The 14,338-nt window shown below is 42.9% G+C and overlaps 1 protein-coding gene across 10 annotated transcripts in view; it reads right to left on the bottom strand.

Moving 5' to 3' along the window:
* Positions 1-14,338, bottom strand: part of LOC101739129 (pericentrin) — a 101,638-nt gene that overhangs the window by 69,919 nt on the left and 17,381 nt on the right. The gene's annotated exons all lie outside the window — the stretch shown is intronic.

Genomic DNA, 14,338 nt, shown 5'->3' with positions numbered 1-14,338 from the left:
GATAAATAAAAACATTTAGACCACAGCCCTTTCAATGTAAAACGGAACTGCCATCGAGACGTCATCAACTCCACGTCAATTAAAACGGACGAAGCGGTATTTGTTTCCCTAAATTAAAATTGAAATAACACTAATCTTTTCGACCGCACTACAAATGTATTCATTACTACTGTCATAGAATATACTGCTGTTGCGAGAAAAGAATTATATTCATCCTCCAATTTAGTTTTTGTTTAGATTATTTTAAGTGAAAAATATATTTGTATTAGCTTTATTCTTTCTTTTTGAACTGGTCCTAGTATTTTTCTCAAAAGACGGTTTTCAAAAGACGGAAGAAGTCAGAAAGAAGACGGTTCTTGGCACGTCCGGAAAAATAAGGATGTGGAGAGGCTTTTTGGTGAGCCAAATATTCTGGGGTAGATGAAGGCACGGAGGCTCAGATGGCTCGGGCATGTAGTACGTATGGAGCAGGATCGGGCTGTGAAACGGGTGTACGCGGGTGTACCGGAGGGACGCCGCCCTGTAGGGAGGCCCAAGTACCGCTGGTCTGACGCTGTGGAAGGAAATTTACGGGAGCTCCAAGTGTCGGACTGGCAAGGTGTTGCGCAGCGCCGGGATGAATGGCAAAGATTATTGTCGGAGGCCAAGACCCACTTCGGGGTCATAGCGCCAGCTCAGTAGTAGTAGTAGCTTTATGGGCAATATACGAAGACAAGCGTTCAATATTTTTATGTTTGGATTGTTTTTTGCATGGTCGACTGTTGCGTTTAAGCTATTTGCTTGTTTAAATGGGTAAACTAATAAAAATACATATACATACTTAAATATTAAGCAAATTAAAAGTTCAAAAACAAATAATAGGTATTTGCCTATGAAGTGACCGTTTTACAAAACTGTACAGTTGAAACGTAATTTATGTAGGGCTGGCGATAAATCCTATATTCAAATGTATTTTATTTTTAAATATAATATTTTCAAATTCAGTTATTTGTTTATTAATTATTTATTTTGTTTTCACTACATTTGTATGTATTTAATCAATATGGACACTAAATATAAGTAATGATGGAATAAGATTTTCGTCGCGGTAGCAATGCCGCACAAACGGCTCACAACATTAATGAACACTACTAACGAACAAAGAACCGCTGCTTTGGTAGGCAGCGGCTTGGCTCTGCTCCTGGCATTGCTGAAGTGCATGGGCGACGGTAACAACCCACCATCAGATGGCCCGTATGCTCGTCTGGCTACAAGGGCAATAAAAAAAAGAATAGAACAGACGACTCGCAAATGGTTCGGTGGTTCTAATATGGAAATTTTGATTTAAAACTGAGCCCTGTGATCGCCCTGTGATGTGTGAAAACTAAAGTTAACAAAGACGAATTAAAGTCGACAGTGGAAGCTAACGATACTCAATCTACTGATGAGTTGGCAGTAGCTTTCAACATTAGCACCAAATAATCTCAAGCGCGACGAACGCTTTAAGGTATGCCTTGCGTTGCTTAACAGACACAGAAACGAAGGGATTTTGAGCCGCATTTGCCACTTGTAATGAAAAATAGATTCTTTTTGATAATCGTAAACAGTCATCATGCATATTAGACCGAGGTTCAGCTAGACAATGCCCTAAACGAAAACTTACTCCTACAAAGTCATGGTCTCTGTTTGGTGGTTTAGTGCCGGAATAATTAATCACAGCTTTTTACTTAATGGCATCAGCATTGTGCTGTAAGTGGACACAAAGATGGAAAAGCTCACGAATCTAGAGCCAGCTGTGGTTAATCCCTCGTCCTCGCTGCTCCTACACGGCAACGCTTGACCTCGTATGAGACGGTCTCTAAGCTACAATAGCTAGAATTGGAAATTTTGCATCATCCACCGTACTCGCCAAGCCTTGCGCCGACAAACTTCTACTTTTTCAAAGTTTTGACAACTTTTGCCAGGGATAGAATTTTATACCCGAAAGGCAGTACAACATGCATTTGGAGACTTCTTTGGTTACTGGATACCTGACTTCTTTAAAAAGGGCCTTAAAGGGCAAGGCGCTGGCAGAGAATGCTTGTTTAATGTAATTGATAAAAATAAATAAAAAATGTTAAAGAATGTCTTTAACATTAAATATACTAAAAGACAGTTTCGTAGGTGAAGACCTAACATATGTATATTATATGAACATATTTACTCCTAATCGAGAATCGAATCAAAACATCTGGTTACTATGGTGAAATTAGCTCTGAAATGATGTATGTTGAAATTTAATCTATAAAAATTTAAATATTCGAAAAGTGAAAAATCTATTTGGAACAAGAGATAAAAGACAACTGTGAAAAAACTTATTGCAGTTATTTTATAGATAGCTTCACCCTTTCCATTGGCATTTCATACACAAGAGCGCACTGTTCTTATCGCTTCCGTTAGAGTAACATAATATGCAGAATGTCTTTGTTTCATAATGAGCTATATTTTTCTATCTCTATAAGTATTTGTTTCTGTCTGTGTATTTTTGGAATCTTCACATTGTTACGCAAAATCAGTCTAGTGTTTGTCAAAGTTTGTATATATAGAATAGTCCAAGACGATGAGGTATTTTGTTTAGTACCAAGCACAACGCAGTATCAAATAAATTATTTAGGTTTTGCTCGTTCCGATATCAATATTGTCAAGGAGGTTTTAATTAATCATGTATGTAACATTTGTCAAATAAGAGATATTTCGGTATTTTTTCTTACGCTGTAAGACCTAACTTGTCAATTTTAATTCTGATGCACGAGTTTGGCTGAATGACTTTTAGTCACACAGGCGGGTTAACAAGATCACTAGACACCCGCTTTTAAGTTTTGCATGTTTGATTGGTAGTCTTTTACCGTGGCAGTCACTCGTGAAGAGGCATTAAATAACGTATTACATTTGAAAAATTTGTACCCGTCAGCGGAATTTTAACATCGTCATAGTAACATCGCTCGATATACAACGCGTGTTATCCTTTACCAACTTATTCGACCTCTGCCTCAAGACCGGTGACGGCTTCACTTAATGATATCTATGGGTTCAGAGCACCCCAACTCCGAGCGGGTCGTTAGCTGGTCCACTCATCTAATGCATTAAAAACAAATATAAATTTTCGGTAGGCAGCGGCTTGGCTCTGCCCCTGGCATTGCTGAAGTCCATGGGCGACGGTAACCACTCACCATCAGGTGGGCCGTATGCTCGTCTGCCTACAAGGGCAATAAAAAACAACGGAAGCACGGCGGCGGCGGCGACGCACAGACAACGGTCAGTGATCTTGCCAACAGAATTGCATCTTGCTACGCGTAAGCATCGTTAAAACTTTTTTCAGAAATTTCCATTTGATGTTTGACATTTATATATCTATATATTAATACGTGAAGCAAAAACTTTGTGCCCCGTTTAACGAAAATTGCGCAGACGGAGGAGTATGAAGTTTCCCACACTTATAGAGAATATAGAGAAGGAGTGCAGAAAGTTAATATTTTTTTTAAATATGCATGAGAAATACATTAAATCAATAAATAAAAACATTACACACACTATCATATATTTGACACACACACGCATGCACACTATTTATTTATTGTCAAACTTTTCTTATTGCTTATAGTGTGGTGATATTAAGAATAGCTTAAATATTGTTTGTCTTCATTAACTTTTTTCTAGTGTACACTTGGCGAAATTTGTGATTATAGAAGTATAATAGTCTTTGACAATAGAATCATAATAGTGTACAAACTATTATAGTGTAATTACTGGTGGAGGTCCTAACCTCTTGTGAGTCCGCACGGGTAGGTACCACCTCCCTGCCTATTTCAGCCGTGAAGCAGTAATGCGTTTCGGTTTGAAGGGTGGGGCAGCCGTTGTAACTATACTGAGACCTTAGAACTTGTATCTCAAGGTACGTGACTGCATTTATGTTGTAGATGTCTATGGGCTCCAGTTATCACTTAACACCAAGCACAAAGCGGAGACCGCGCGCAGTCTCGCAATTTCAGGCGACCACCAGGGAGACTGCCGCCGTCCGCAATGCCGAGAGCCGACCCGGGGCATCGAGGCATCGCATATGCGGTGCATCGCGCCGCGGAACCATTCGGCCTCGGCCTCCACGTCGAAAGGGTGTGGGCGCGTGGGCGTCCACGCCGCCACCATAGAGGCCTCCACCAGGAGCTCCTTCTTCAGGAGCTTCAATGCCCACCTAGGGAATGACCGGGATGCACTCCGCGGGGGGTTAACCCCGCGAGCGCCTGCGGCTGGTGTTGGCGTGGGAGCGGAAAGATCGAACCGGATATACCGGTGATCTGACAACGATTCCGCCCCCACCACCACGCCCCAGCCGAGGATGCGCTGTGCGACGGACGAGCTCGCGAACGTCAAGTCCACAATAGACTCTCCTGTCCACCGCACGCATGTCGCGACTGAGCCCCTGTTAACGATACAGAGATCGGCCGCGACCGCCCACTCCTCCAACAGCCTACCACGAGCGTCCGTAGATGGGGAACCCCAAGAGACAGACTTCGCATTGAAGTCCCCCGCCAGTATCACGGAACGGGGAGAGAGGTGACGAGCGATCACCTCTAGCCCGTCCAGGAACCGCTCGAACTCGACGGTAGGCCGATTCGGAGAGAAGTACACCCCGATCACGACGGTATTTTCTAATTGTACCGCGACGATCCCGGGACCCCTGGTCACCATCGCCAGGGGGGGAATCATCGCGGATCTTCTTATATGTATGGCCGCCAAGCCATCAACGTCCCCAAACCAGCAGTCGTCTGCTGGGGGAACGAAGTACGGCTCGGCGACCACAGCCACGTCAATTGACCACTCCGCCATAGTCTGGAGCAGCATGTCCTGAGCTCCGGCAGAGTGGTTCAAGTTTCCTTGGAGGAAGCGATAGGTGTGATCCATTAAGACTGGACCACATCCATCGCCCCCTCCCTTACTCCATTGTCCCCGCTATCGGGCGCGAACGCCTCAGCGGGGGCCAAAGTGCCGGCCGGTGCTCCCCCGGCCGACAGCTTCTTTTGGCGCCGCTTAGCTTGGCGGCGCCAATTTCTGATTGCGTTTTTGCCGGCTGGGGGGCATGCCTTGCCCCCGGTCCGGTGGTCAGCCCTGCGTCCGGCCGCCGCACACAATAAGCAATGCGGCGCAGCCGAGCACACGGCCGCCTTGTGTCCAGGCTGACCACAGCGGAAACACAGTCCGCTGCGGTCAACCGCACTTACGCACCTGGCGAGGCAGTGCCCAGTGCTGAAGCACTTTAGGCACCGCCAGGCGCGTGGTTCTAGCAGGCGCACGTGGGCTGCTATCCAGCCCACGCGCAACCTACCCGGATCCCCCAAAGGTCTCCCGGGCGGAGGAGCAGCCAGGGCGATGGCCGCCTCCACCGGGCAACGTACCCACACGGAGCTGGCCCCGCTATAACCGGGACGCAGCTCGCCTACGGTTATATTCTGCAGGGCACAGTTGCCTTGGGAAGCGACGGCCGCCACCACCTCATCCCTGGTGGTGCATTCGTCCAGGCCGGTCACTTTCAATTCGGCCATCTTGACCGGCCTATGCACCCGCACCTCCTCTTCAGGCAGGACCGCGCGGAGCCTTGCGGCCAGACGCTCTGCGATGCCGGGACTATCGGCACCGGAACACTCTAGCAGTTTGGCCCCATTGGCTGTCTGCCTAGAGCGGAGACCCTCCCCCGCCCCGATCTCATTCAGATCGACTGCCGCGCGCGCCCGAGCAATGACATCTCCGTATGTCATGCCCTTGGCTTTGGCAGCCGGCAGCAGCGTTAGGACCACTGCCGCCGACCGCGGCGCGCGCGGTGGCTTCTTTGTTTTCTTGTTTTTCTTTTTGGCGGCTACAGGCGCTCGACCCTGTTGGGGAGCAGCCTGAGCCGCCGTGGCCGCCGGCGCTTCACCCACTTGTGGAGCTGCCAGTGGGACCTTCTTGGCACCCCGCCGGGCCTCATCATCAGGCTGCTGTTGGGCTTGAAGTAGTACTCGAAGCCTCGAATTTTCCGCCATCAGCTGTACCACCTGGTCATTGGCGGAAGCAACCGAAGGCAGAACCTTCGAGACCTGCGAGACCACCTCTCGCAGTTTACGGCCAGCGGCTTTGGTCTTAGTGCCGTTGGCCGCATATGATTTGACGGTCCTCATGGCCCTGTCTATGACCAAGGCAGGGTCCTGAAGGCCGCCTTCTTCCTCCTCTGTCGTTCGCCCGTCCAGTGAGGCGACAGACATCGACGCCGATGACTGCGCCGGTGACGGTGCGCCCCTCCTCCGGGCGGGTCTTCCTTTCGGGGGTGGCATCTCCTCCGCAGCAGAGGCCGCATCGGAGACTACCAGTACCTTCTCCGGCGGGGCATCTGCGCCAGAGGATGACGTTGGCTCCCCTCCCCCCTCGCGTGAGGAAACTCGCTGGGTCTTCCTTTTCCGCCTTATCTTTTTGGCGGTTGTCTCTTTCGAGCCAGCCGCCTCGCTGTCACTGACGAGCCCAGAGTGCGTCAAGTCAGCGCTGGCGTGTCTCTGTTCGACGGGTTTTCCGCTGCCCGTCATACAGCCCCCTTCGTCATGGCAAGCTTTGCCCCCCCCAGAATACGCGGGGCTGCATGCTTCCACCAAGGTGGAAGCACGGAGGGATTCTCCACCTAAGGTGGTACCCTCCTGGGGTAAATTTTTTACAAACTTTGCCATCATTAATTTTTTCCTTTGATATTTAACCAGGGGTCGGTCCCCTGGGACGGCCCTCACGACTGGACTCCCTCCAGCCACTCATCCCATCACCGGGCACGTCACAGGCTTAGGATTAGGGCATTTTTTATAGAGGTTCGCATCCTCGCGGCCCCTGCTAGGCAGCGACCCCCGTCCCCTACTCGGTAGGGATTACGGTATGCTTCTTCGAAGCCACGCCGGTAAACCGGTACCCCCCTCTGGAGGGCCTTCCCCTTTAGCTGCCAAGAGGCAGCCGGGGACATGGCAACCAGCGACCGGAAGGGAGTGCCCTCCGGTTCACTTCTCATCCACGTGGGGTCTACCATTACTGACAGACCCACACGTCTGACCACGGCGTGACCACGCCGGCGTGCCGGTACCCTCCTCTGGAGGGCCTTCCCCTTTAACAGCCAAAGGGCTGCCGGGGACATGGCCTAGCATCCAAGAGGTCTCCAGAAGGGAGCCCTCTCCCGCTTCACGCACCCTTTGTCCAGCAAAGGTGGGAAAAGGGAACGCTGTGTGCAGTCTTCTTTGTTCACGGCACCCCTGTGCAGACAACGCTGCTCCACGGTATCGGGGTGCACGCTTAAGCCCCACCGCCGCGACAAGGCGAGACCACGTTCGGTGGGGACCAGAAGTAATTACTCAACTTTTTAATTTTGATAACACGATGTTATTCCTTCACCGTGGAGGTCAATCGTGACCATTTAATTTTGTTAAGTACGTATTTCATTATATATCGTATATCGTGTAGCGTTCACACGAACGAAAAAAAAAAATACTCCGAAAGAATATATTTTTGTAAAATGATCAATACTTAAAGATTACCCTAATTAATTATGTAAACGCATGTGTTTATTGACGGCACAGTCTCGCATCATACAACTTAACTAATCAAATCTGAACATTAGTCCAGTTTTCTCTATTAATATGAACTTCTTCACTTATACATCTTCATTTATACAAGTTTCGTGATACTTACATTAAGCTAAAATGGGTACATCTGGCGCACCTTCTGTTATTGCTGCTCGATAGTTTGCTAATGGCTATTGCGTCACTTATTATCAAGCTTTTGAAGAGTAACCGCTTATCTCCAAAAGCTCCTACACATTTTACCTCATAGGGTTGAACTGTGTGCATTTTTTTTTAAATTAGATACTCTTTATGATTTAATTTCGTGTTTAATTTAATTATTTGCGCTTAACCCTTTTTCCGAGTGTTTCAAAGTTTTCGAAGTCGAGTGGTTCGTAAAATTAATGTAAGATGAAACCTTATCACCATAGATTGACTTCTACGGTGAAGGAATAACATCGTGTAATAAAAATCAAACCAGCAAAATTATAATTTGCGTAATTAGAACTTTTATATCTCAAGGTGGGTGGCGCATTGACGTTGAAGATGTCTATGGGCTCCAGTAACCACTTAACACCAGGTGGGCTGTGAACTCGTCCACTCAAAAAAAAGAAAAGCCGAATCACTACTCGCAAAAACGATTGGCAAATGAAATTCATATTATAGCTTTGAAACTGTTTTTATTAATTTTCTACAAAATACGAACACAGTGTCTCCTTTTAAATGTCTGATCACTGTTAATTCTCTAGGCATAATTGTTTGGAAAATACCTATTTAGTCAATTCATATATGAATCGCAAAAGACCGTCTTTCATGAACCTTGACAACGACAGGCTAAAGTCAATATACAATCTTGACTTCCGCCAATTCCTGTTAAATTGTGCCATTTTAGATGCGTGAGCTTACATTTTAAACTTACAATACAATCTGTTTATTATCTCATAAAAACACACCGAAGCTTTTATAATCGATTGATGCGCTATTACTTCAATTAAATGTTGTATTTGCATTGATCGAATTGATAGCGATGCACGGTATTCAAGAACTATGTAAGTACTTACTGGTGGTAGGACCTCTTGTGAGTCCGCGCGGGTGGGTACCACCGCCCCGCCTATTTCTGCCGTGAAGCAGTAATGCGTTTCGGTTTGAAGGGTGGGGCAGCCGTCGTAACTATACTTGAGACCTTAGAACTTGTATCTCAAGGCGGGTGGCGCATTTACGTTGCGGATGTCTATGGGCTCCAGTAACCACTTAACACCAGGTGGGCTGTGAGCTCGTCCACCAATCTAAGCAATAAAAAAAAAAAAAAAAAAAAAAAAAAAGGGATTTTTCCTTGTGTTTTAAATTACATCAGTAGTCCAATTTCAGTTCACAAGATATACTATAGTTTCAGACTTAATGAATCAAAATAACTATTGTTCCGTCATTTTAGATTTATTTGCAAATTTAACGCGATGCTAAATAGCGGAGTGCACAAGAAATGTTCTGCAAATAAACTTCAATATTTTTCTGAAATATTCTCAATTCGTATATATTGTTAGAGCCAATTTGATTTAGCTTGTAATTCACATTTGGTTCAGGTATATATTTATTAGAGTATAAATTGACTATTAGAAAAAATGAATAAATTCATTATCGTAACTGTAATATATATATTTTTTTTATTCAAAAAAAGTTTTAAGATGGGAGACGTCATAGGAATACCTCCAAACTCCAGGTAATTATCAAATATGAAAATGTATATAGGTAAGTAAATATTAAAGCTCACTTGTGTCTTCGTTGCAATATAAACTCAATTTTATGGGTGCAAGTCAAAACTAGCGTGAGTTGCATTCCAGACGAATTTCCGGGTAGATAACATAAATATGTGCGTTCGATCTAAACCTATTTTGAAAATAGATTTATGATAGATTCTATTCGTTACTTTACGACACTACGACAAAGCTGAAGAGTTAACATATATTTTTTGTTAGTAAAGTATGTGCGTGATATAGAGAGTATACAGTTTATTGCATGGGTATTAATGGGTCCAAAGATAAGGTTCTAGTAAGAAACAGACTTGGCACAAATTACTTTACATGGATACAGGTATATACCAAAATTTTGTACACATCAAAGGTTTTTATTATAGTTTTATTATGGTTATTAATTATATTGGGTATCTTAAACATATACAGAGACGGTGCCTCCATTTTAGATTGAATAAATTCAGTTATACCTACCGTTACATTAAATTGATTTGAAGTCGTCGTGGCCTAAAAGATAACACGCCCGGTGAATTCGTATCGAACGATGCGACTGTGTCAATGTTCGAATATCGCGAGCAGGTACCAATTTTTGTACTAAAAAAATACGTAAAACAAGTTCACGAATTACTTCCACGTTGAAGGATTAACACCGATCAATCAAAAATTATACCCGTAAATACCATAATTTGCATAATTACTAGTGATAGTACATTTTGTAAGCTTGCACGGGTAGACACTGTTACTAGGCACCTGGATTGCTTAGCTTTGCCTTCTTTTATTTGTTAATGTATGTTTTAGTCTTTTAGGTCTCTTATAAATAGATTCATTCTCAGTATATTCGGATTCGTCTTTTCCAGATTCTAGTACATATTCCTTAGTAAAAGAAATTGACATAATTACATCAGCGCGTCGCGTAGGGCACCATTGACCTACATGGCAATAAACGTACCAAAAACAGTCACATCTTTCTAAGTCCAACGAACAACATCTCATTGTTATTGAGGTACAATATCTTCAGATATTGATATTTTATGTATTTTCTTAGGTCTTACCAAGGGAATATTATTGATTTAATGTGACGTAGGTGTCGCTGCGTTCAGTTCATTCATAAACATAATATGTAATATGATCGGATGCGTCTATTTCATAAATATTTCATGTGTAACAATGTTTGTATTTTCTGCATTCGGAATTTTAAGCGTGTTTTTAACATGGATCAAATCTTTAGAGTATGTTGTACCCACTGCAATGTAATTATACCTAGACCAAATCTGTTCACTGAAGAAAATTTTATTTCGATCTGTTTCATATGCCTATTTCTGCCTATTTCTGCCGTGAAGCAGTAATGCGTTTCAGTCTGAAGTGTAGGGCAGCCGTTGTAACTATACTGAGATCTTAGAACTTATATCTCAAGGTGGGTGGCACATTTACGTTGCAGATGTCTATGGGCTTCAGTAACCACTTAACACCAGGTGGGCTGTGAGCTCGTCCACTGATCTAAGAAACAAAAAAAATAAAAAATAAAAATTGTATTATATATACTGCTGCTAATGCTATTACAACCTTTAATTTCACATTTTTTGGTACACTGCTTCTTATAGGCATTATGGGCTCTGAAATTGACTAAATGCGAAGGAGTGAAGCTGAACAAAAAGATGGTAAAATGTTTAAGTTCGATGTCTGTGTTGCTTTAGTTATTTGATGAATTGGCTTTTCTATTTATTTCTATTTACGGCATGATTTCAATGGCCTCCGGAAACTAATTAACACCTGTAGATCCGTGAACAACCAACAATGAATAAAATACCTTAAGTAGTATTTTTTATTAAATTATTACCACAATTGTTTGGTCATCTGTATACCCAGTACAAAAGTAAACTAAAAATCCTACTTATCTATCTAGAAATAAAGAAATCTAGAAATTTATTTTTCGAATGTCCACGCGACCCATTTTCAGGTTCAGATAATTTAAATATATTTCTTATTAATTTTCTTTATAAAGTACTTACCGGAAGCCAATGATAGCACAGAGTGAATTCCCTAAACGATTGTCCTGCCCAAGTAGATTTTCTTTCCAACCTAAGCTGATGGTCTTGAGATACCATTTCAGCGTAGCCTTAACTAGTAGGTGAGCTCATAGGGCTCAAATGGCATGGCGTTGCTAGCACTAACCCTAGCAAGAGCAGTGCTTCGCAGAATCTACCATCGGATCGAAAACGCGACCCATTCAGAAAATCCGGCGAGAAACTCAGTGGGCTGTCTCTGTGGGTTAATTTACTCGCCGAGGCCTTCGTCGCAAGCGACGGGTCCAACGAGAACAATGACTGCCCAAACAGAGATGAGCGATGATTACTACAGAAATATTTGCAACACATCTCATAACAGTAAAACAACACTATGTCCCCTACAATGTGATCAGTGCAGTAATACCAAGAGCAGCGTAGGCAAAAAAATCTCCATGACAACCAAGAGCTATTTAAATAAACAAGTACACGCCATGCACCAGTCATTTGAAGGGAATCCGAGGGTGGGCAGTATTTATAGTGTACGGAGACGGTACAGACTTAAATATTTATTGCGGCTGGTCGCAGATTTACAAGCTGTGACTAGTTAGACTTGGTATCCAGTGGCTTTCGCGTGTAAAAATAATCGCACGAGGATAGCTTTTAAATATTCTTGGAATTCGATTTATTGTTTTCAAACAGAACGAGATTTGACCATAAAACAATTGGTACATTTAATTCCGTGAATTTGAAATGTACATTTTTGAGTGGTCCTTGGGCACCAAAACGTACCGGCTGCGTCATATCATGTGAATATGTCATACTGGAAGCTATGGTCTAACTAAAGAATAAAACTTTTAATTTCAACAATAACTTTTATAACTAAAGAATAAAGCAATTTTGACGGTACCAGTGTACAAAACCCGAAGGCAGGTACCAATCTCTCTAAGAAGATACTAACTTATTAAACATATACTCATTAATGACTTCCACGTTGAAGAATTAACATCTTGTAATAAGAATCAAACCTACAAAAATTACAATTTGCGTAATGGCTGATAATAAGGCGTCTTGTGACCCAGCAAGAATAGGTAGCACCGCCGTGCCTATTTCTAGCGTGAATCACTAATGTCGGTTTGAAGGACGAGGCAACTGTTCTACTAAACTGAGGCTTAGAACTCATGTCAGGGCGTGGCAATTTACGTTTTTGATGACTATAGGTTTCGGTAACCGCTTAACAGCGTGTGGGCCGTGAGCCCATCCACCCATCTAAGCAACAAAACATAAGGCTGAAGATGCAATCTTACTGTTAACAGGGAAATATAAAGAACTATCTTTTGCCCGCGAATTCGTCCGCGTAGAATAGTTCACAAATAATGCTTTATTTTAGAACAAATTTGGTTAGCATAAAAAACGTTATAGTGAGCCCAACTTAACATATAGACATATGCTGTCGCGGACTTTTTTTTAGATCTTTTAAAAGGGAACAATTCTCTCATACGTTACTTTAGCGAAACTTTAACCGTTTCTGCAGCGCACGCAGTGGAAGTTCTCAAAAGGGATTAAAACCCCGGCACTGAAAGAATTTTTCAAATAGGTCCAGTAGTTCCTGAGATTAACGCGTTCAAACAAACAAACTCTTCAGCTTTATAATAATATTAGTATAGATAAACATTTAGAAACAAAAATAATTCAGAAGAATGATATTACAGGAGAATGCTGTAATTTGGAATGTTTTTGACACAAGAGCAAACTACTAGATTACGAACACGAGAAATTTCACGATGAGTACACACACTCAGACGTGAACTGTTCGAAAATAATGAGCGACAAGACTACGCTGAGCAAAGACATCCGACTAATGAAGTTCTCTTATAGAAACAGTTTTTCTATTTAACGAATTCTTGCGAAAGCATTTGTTTTAGACAACGATTGTTCACGTGTACCAAAATATCCACGACGCACACACAGACATAAAGATGCACACGCATGCACGCGCGGCTCGGAGAAGCTCTATCGAATAACACAGTTTTATTAGTAACTAGATGTGACCCGGGGTTCCACTTGGCTTTTTTTATTTTATTGCCCTTATAGGCAGACAAACATACGGCCCACCCGATAGTGGGTGGTTACCGTCGCCCATGGACTTAAGCAATGGCAGGAGCAGAGCCAAGCCGTTGCCTACCTTGCCTTACATTTGGAATTCATGAGATGGTGACTAATGGGTTTGGCTTTCGTTCAGATAGCTCGACTTTAGTATGCCGAACTCAAACGTCACTTTTAATTACAAACATATCAAAATCGTGAATACGGGACTGAATTTATAATTTACAATTTATAATTTACTGGTGGTAGGACCTCTTGTGAGTAGTCCGCGCGGGTAGGTACCACCGCCCTGCCTATTTCTGCTGTGAACCAGTAATGCGTTTCGCTCTGAAGGGTAGTGCAGCCGTTGTAACTATACTGAGATCTTAGAACTTATATCTCAAGGTGGGTGGCGCATTTACGTTGTAGATGTCTATGGGCTCCAGTAACCACTTAACACCAGGTGGGCTGTGAGCTCGTCCATCCATTCAAGCAATAAAAACATTTTTTTTTGTACGTTCAATAATCCGTTCAGAATTATTTAAACGGTAACTTATAAATTTATAAATTAATAACTGACCCGACAGACGTCTTGTGCATATTCCGAGTAAATTTATTTACACGATTGTTCCAAATAAGATTCGCATTTTTAATTTTCATGCAAATCTTAACCCCACATTGAAAAAATTATACACGTAGGTCCGATCTCAAACATCTATTGAAGTTTTATTTAAATTGATAAAATATCGTTAATATACAGACACACATCTTTTACAATTTTATAATAATATACATTAGTCAATTCGTTTCGCTGTTCTAATTTTCTATTGACGAGCGTTTCTAAATTTGTTTTTTTTATTTATGGAATCATTGTTTTGACTACAGCTACGGGAATAGATCGATCGTTATTCTTTTGTTTTTTACTTAA

The sequence above is a fragment of the Bombyx mori genome, chromosome 3 (assembly GCF_030269925.1).
Source record: "Bombyx mori chromosome 3, ASM3026992v2".
Taxonomy (NCBI): Eukaryota; Metazoa; Arthropoda; class Insecta; order Lepidoptera; family Bombycidae; genus Bombyx; species Bombyx mori.
This window is presented reverse-complemented; position numbering and strand designations above follow the sequence as displayed.